Source organism: Zosterops lateralis (genome assembly GCF_965231275.1).
Source record: "Zosterops lateralis genome assembly, contig: HAP1_HAP1_SCAFFOLD_77, whole genome shotgun sequence".
In the NCBI taxonomy this organism is placed as follows: Eukaryota; Metazoa; Chordata; class Aves; order Passeriformes; family Zosteropidae; genus Zosterops; species Zosterops lateralis.
This window is the reverse complement of record NW_028154595.1, coordinates 242,198-248,861: the sequence shown is the minus strand read 5'-3', so window position 1 is coordinate 248,861 and position 6,664 is coordinate 242,198. Positions and strand designations below refer to the sequence as shown.

The 6,664-nt window shown below is 37.8% G+C and overlaps 2 long non-coding RNA genes across 2 annotated transcripts; both read left to right on the top strand.

Moving 5' to 3' along the window:
• LOC310923509 lies at positions 1 to 1,705 on the top strand. The gene is made up of 3 exons (XR_014592608.1): positions 1 to 144; positions 1,310 to 1,372; positions 1,473 to 1,705. It is a non-coding gene; the product is annotated as an uncharacterized lncRNA (long non-coding RNA).
• Positions 1,706 to 4,001: 2,296 nt separating this feature from the next.
• Positions 4,002 to 6,313, top strand: LOC310923510. Its single transcript, XR_014592609.1, has 2 exons — positions 4,002 to 4,816; positions 4,911 to 6,313. It is a non-coding gene; the product is annotated as an uncharacterized lncRNA (long non-coding RNA).
• The last annotated feature ends 351 nt before the right edge of the window (positions 6,314 to 6,664 follow it).

Below are 6,664 nucleotides of genomic sequence, written 5' to 3'. Positions count from 1 at the left end.
GACAGCTGCTGCTCAGGGCCGCCCGTCGGGGAATCGGGACCCAGGCAGGAGGGCTGAAAGCTGCAAAGCCTGGCGGCGATAGCAAAGATGTGTCCGTGCAAAGGGCACTGAACGAGGAGACGCTGGTGTCGGCGGCTCAGAAAGGTAAGGCGCAGGATGCTGTACGCTGCTCAGCTAAAGTTTTGTAGTTCCAAACATCAAGTATCTAGGAAAAAAAAAAAAATAAATCTCAGCACACCGAGCCGGTTTCTTTTCGCATCATATTGTTTGGAGCAGCTATTACATTTCTATATATGCGTTGCACAATCAGAACAAATTATGTGATTTCTTCTAAATAATCTGTGGATTTAAGTAATTATCAGGCACAAGGTGTAGCAGACTCTCATTTTCCTTTTCAGAAGGAAAACCTATCACATGCAGCCTGACTGTAGGGCTGTTGGGATAAATTCACCTCCAACCAAATCGTCACTACACGTGATGGATTGCCTTCACTCATTCACTTCAGTGAAAAGTGATTACTGCATAATTAGCCTCAGAAAGTTTAAGTACTTTGAAATGATTTACAAAAAACGCCTTCAACTAATTAGAAGACTGCAGGAGAAATAGTTACTAACGTTTCCTCCTTAACTTGTACTCCACTAAAATGCACACTGCCACTAAAAGATAGTAGTCTCTTTCCAAATACTCAAATATTTTGAAAGAGAGACTCTCATATGACTTACTTTGAAGTATATACTGACACTTGTACTTTAGATCAAAATTGAAAGATAAAAACTAATCAAACAGCAGTTAGTTTTGTTAATAAATAAAATATTGTTTTGGGGCTAATATTGCCCCTTTTACTGTTCTATTGATTGCTAATTCATAAAACCGGTTATTTTCAGTGTGTGTGACTTTTAAGCTTTCACTTTTTTATTTTTACTTCTTTTCTTTGCATAAGGATTGCAGTGATTGTGCGTTTAGGTGGTAGTGTGAATACTGCAGTGCTAAATGCCTCATTAGTTCCTAAAAAATCTAGCTCTCATGTACCCAAGAAGTAGCAGTCATTGCTACTTTGGATCTTGCAAACATCTGGCAAACCGAAAGTAATAAGGCTTAACACTGACATGTAAGCATGACCTGTACAATGTAAGAGATGTTCCTTGGCCTGTTTTACAGCAATGTGGCATTATGGAAACTGTTACTGGAATTTTTTCTTCTGGTAAAACGTTGTTTGAACTACAGACTAACAGAAGAGCATTTATGTAAGAAAGGCATACAAGTGTTATCCAAGGCTGCAACTTATGTGTTATTATCTTTTTTATTTCAGTGAAAGAAGCTGGAAGAGACTTTACCTATTTTATTGTGGTGCTTGTTGGAATTGGTGTTACAGGTTATTTTTTTTAAATTACATTCTTTATCAGAAGACACTTCTCGTTAATTCCATCTGGTTTCATAAGTTTTCATTTCATCTGCTGTTGTCTCTGTTACAGGTGGCTTGTTCTATGTGATTTTTAAAGAGCTATTCTCTTCTTCTAGTCCAAATAAGATCTATGGAGATGCCTTGGAGAAATGCAGATCTCACCCCGAGGTTGGTTTTTGAACTTCAGTCATCAGTTTGTGTTTCTCAGTAGTTACTGCCTTTCTTCAAGTCAAAACTTCACACTAGGAATCTCACAAGCTACTTGAAGACCCGTGTGGTGCTTTAGCAGTTCTGCCAGTGCTTTTAGCTGGGATTGGCTGGGTCAGCTCCAGAGCAGAGCCTTCATCAGGACAGGTCAGTGCAAGCATTGAACTAGCCTGCTAGAAGCCAAGTGAGTGTGCCACAGCATAAAAACTGATGGAAATACAGTCTGTCTTTCAGAGCCTGGGCTTGTGTCACCATACAGAAACTCTTAGGGACTTACCTAAGTGCCTGCTAAATATAGAACTTGAATTCTCCATGTCAGAGAGGCAACTAGTCCCACTAAGTTGTGTAGATCTAACCTGCTGCCTTTTCTCAACACTCTTACTCTATTGTGACACTTCCCTATGGTTCTGTCATTCTGTGAAGCACTGCACTGATACCCAGGAATTGAAATTCTTCATTTGAAGCACAGTTAGCATTCCTTTGGCTAACAGGAAAACAGGCAGAGAACAGTCATGGGATCACACAGTCATCATAGCTAGGTGTAAACAAAAAAATCAGTGTGAAACTAGATTTTAAAAAACACTACTTCAGACAAAACATCCTTCAGAAAAGATTGTAGCAGATGCCTTTGAAGGTAACCTAGAAATGAAGTGACAAGTCGTTGCTCTAGTAACAATAAAAAGACTGCTTTGGAACAAGTTTGTAGAATTAATACTTCTTTGCAGTACTTGCACAGTAAAACTTCTCTTCTTCTAACCAAATTTAAAGTAAGTTTAAGACTATGTTGATCTACTCTGATTTTATAGATCTGAAAAAAAAAAATTACTGAATTTCTTATTCAGTCGTGGTTTTTAGATAATAGGAAGGGGAATGCATTTGCATTTTAAACTTTGAAACATTCTCTTGGAGGAGACATAGGCAAATATTTTGTGCTTTTTTTTTTTTTTCTTTTTACACAAAATGTCAATTTCCACATCTTCATCTCAGAGAACAGTACAAATAGAAGATATCAATAGGATTTATTTTAGGCATTTAATACAGAACTGTAAAAAAAAGACTGGAATACAGAGGCATTTTTCTTAAATTCTTTTTTTTTCATAAACACTCCTATTCTTGACATGTTAGATTCTCCAGGGGCATTTTGTTAAAAGAGGGTGTATTCACAGCAGAGGCGTGAGCTGATACTGGAATACCTGTTTGTATGTTATCCCTTCTGACAGCTCAAACCTCTTTTCTCTTGTAGGTAATTGGTGTTTTTGGTGAACCTATCAAAGGTTACGGAGAGGCAACAAGAAGAGGAAGACGACAGCATGTCAGATACCCCTTGGTGTTTGCCCCATAAAGACATCAGTTTCTGCACAGCAAAGATATTTTTGGATCACAAGTTAGTTCTAGAGTGATGAACTGTATGTAACATATCCTGTCACTTTTGATCAAACATAGAAGTTTTTTTGCAGTGCCTCTTGTGTGCCATATATCACTAAGTACAGTGTACATATAATATAAAATGCCAATTCTGAATGCCTCAGAACAAGCAATGGTCATCATGGTAAACATAGAGCTCTCCAGAAAATGGGATGAGCCTGAAAACAGTAGTGCAGAGGCCTAGGCTTGCATGAGGAGAGCAGTAATCTGACAGAAGTTTACAGTCTGAAACTATACTGAGCTGATACACAGGATGCTTTTTGGTACTTGAAGCAGCATCTCTACTGCATATTTAACAGAACGTCTATCACCTTAACCTCTCATGAGTGTGTCTTTTTATTACTTTCCTTTTAAAAGAAACAAGAAAACTATTTCTTACAAAACGTAAGTCCTCCCTGCTTTGCCTTTATTGGGTTATTTGGCAGGAATATATTCAGTGAGGTTTCATATAGGATGAGACACATAAGCCCAGACAGAGGTTGAACCATGAAATTGAGATTCCTTGTTAGGTCTGAGGAAAGTGGCTTTTAATCATTGAAGCTCTATCTCTTCACCAGACTCAGTGAAAAAATGTTTAAAGTAAAGCTGCTAAATGAAATCAACGTGCACAAACATCTTGAGCACCTGTCTGTAAATAAGTAAATGTACTATGAATCAGCTTTCCTAGTATTTAATTTCCATTATTTTGAATGACTAGTATCTTAAATAAATTTTTGAGATGAGAACTGTGTAAGATTGTAGAGTTTGCATCTGCAGTATAAGAATGACCTTAAATGTCTCAAAAATCTACAGGTTTTTTTTGTGTATGAATACCCTGAATGTAAATTTACTGCAGTAAGGCTCTTCTTTCATATTTGTTCTCTCTACCATCATGTCACTTTAAACTATATTGGAAGTTTATTTCACAGTGTGTACCTGGGCATGACTGATGGACATAAGAGATTGGTGCTAAGCAGCAGTTAATATTTTCAGTAGGAAACATAAACCAGAACTCTAATGGGGTCATTAGTTTCCCAAAGTGGTCACTTTGAAAGTGATGTGCTATTTATTTAATACTTGAGCGCAACCCAACTCCAGTCTGAATACCAGCATTTAGGTTGGAGATCTCATATCAGTGCCAAAGTTACACAATTTCAGCAGAACAAAATTATTGCCAAAGTAACTTTGCACATAGTAAACTGTTTGTTTTGATGTGGTTTAACCAACCTAATAATTAATTTGAAAAAATATGCTGTGTGTGTTTCGGTTTGATAACTTAGTTTAGGTGCCTAAAATAACTCTGGAATTCTTGGTGATGTGGGGTCCCTTTCTAGATGTCAGGCTTCAAATCTGGGGTTTTTTAGAATTAATACAAGGCATTTCCATAGTCTTCAGCACTGGATTGCTTTTCAGTTTTGAGGGGAGGACTGGGGTGAGGACATTTAAGCATTTCATCTCTTAATCCTCAGCAGCTAATTAGCTCTTCTAACTCCACTAGTCCTTAGGCACTGACAGTAAAGCTTGAGAGGAGCAGTAGAGAAGGAACCCAAGGTAGAGTAAGGACACCACTGGAATACACTTTCTTACAAAATAAGTAAGCAACTCCTCTAAGTAAGTTTAAATTTGAAGTCTTAACTAGCATATAATCTGTATTCTTGCTGGGTGGTTGGGTTTTTGTTTTCTGTTGCTGTTTTTAGTCACATTGAATACGTAAAGGACGGACTGAAACATATGCGTTTGAAGTTCTATATTGAGGGCATTGAATCAGGGAAACAGGGAACGGTCCGTGTGGAAGTCAAAGAGGTATGTACAATTGCTTGATACACCTGACAACCTGACAAGTCATGAATTTAAACTACCAAAGAGAAAAAAACACTCTGAATTTTTTTCTTTGCAGAATCTTGAAACAGGAAAATTCAAGGTTCACTATATTATTGTGGACGTTGAGACCTATCCAAGAAGAACCATTGTTATAGAAGACAACAGATAGCCAACGATCAAAGCTGCTGCCTTATCTCACATTGGATAATGATGTTGTAGCCAGGCTACACATGAATTGTGTGGTGTTGCCAATTGTGTCTCACAGCTTCAGGGCTGTGTTATGGGAAGTAGCCTCTCAGGACCTCCACTAAGGACTTTTGATAATAACAGATAAGGGATTTAAAGTGAAACCAATGAAATATAGCAGAACTATCATGGAAGATATTCTTGACATAGGAAAATAATGCCTCCTAATGAACAGTCTAATGATCGATAATACTTCTGCACACCCAAAACCTGAGTTTTTCAAGGATTTAGGTTTGGATGGGGAGTTTTTTGTCTTCCTTGGCTTGGATTTCCCACTACCACTGCAATAAAGAAAGAGGTAGTTTAACTGTAGACAGAACTCTACTGTTTTCATTTTGGATACCTTTGTAGTAAAAAGGTAAAGTAAGAATGTTAGTGATGCAAAAGAGATCTAGGCATGTAAGGGTAGGAATGGTGGAGGCACACACACCCATGGCAAACAACTGAAGATAAACACTTTAATATTGGTGTCTTCTAAATAAATTACCAGCAAGCAGAACATCACTACCATCTGCTCTTTCCGGTGTTTGCCATGCTGCTCTGCATGGTTGTAGCAAGGTGGGGGTTGGCCTTTTCTCCCAGGCAACTAGTGACAGGACAAGAGGACATGGCCTCAACCTCTGTCAGGGGAGATTTGGGTTGGACATCACCTTCAAAATGTTTTGAAAACCACAATATTTAATTTAAACTTCTCTTTGCCACCTTGTCTGTATCTACATCTGATAAACACCTGTGGTGTTTATCATGGCATCTTTGATCCGTAAAATGTTCCACATTATTTTCTTTTACTGCCTGCATCACCTTGCTAGCTGAGATTTACCAGGATGCTTCTTTATATTTCATGAATGAGGGACACAGCTGTGAAGGACATAATTTCTCCTGTGTTGTGAAAAAGCTGAGAATATTCTTGATAAAATTAAGACAGAAAAAGTAGCAGAAGAAATCCACCTTTATCTGACCTTAATGTTCTTAATTTGAATGAATTACAAATACAAGGCTCAAATGCTTTCCAATCTCATTGCAGGAAGCTTTTTGTAATCTTTTTTCTAGGAACATCTCATCAGTGAAGAAAAAAAAAAAAACACTTCTAGCTTTGTTTGTCAACTTTCTACTAGCTGGATACCTATCACCAGCAAGATTATTTAAGCCTCTTGAAACTTCAGGAGTGTTAAAGCTTTTTAGAAATATAGATTGTCTGCAGAAATAAAAGTCAAACATTTTTTGCTAACAGAAGTCATATGTGAACTGATTACTTCTTTCCATATTTCTCCTGAGGCTGAAGTTCGCTTTGCGGACTTGGCTGGCACCCATGCTTACAAAGCTTTCTTAAATTCTGTTTCATACAAATGCATCTATGGAGACACTGTAATCAAAATTAGGTGAAGATTAGTTGAACAAGACATTTGGAATACTGAACATTGATCTCTTGTGCAGTATCATCTTTCCTGGTGGTAGTTTGCACTGGAGGGGAATAGCTGTGTTCACTGAGTTTAAACAATGTTTTAGAACACCGCTTTGGTAATTCCAAAGAGTGTTAGCCTCAGTTTTCCATATGGAGCTGCCCCTGCTTCACTGGATCATTGT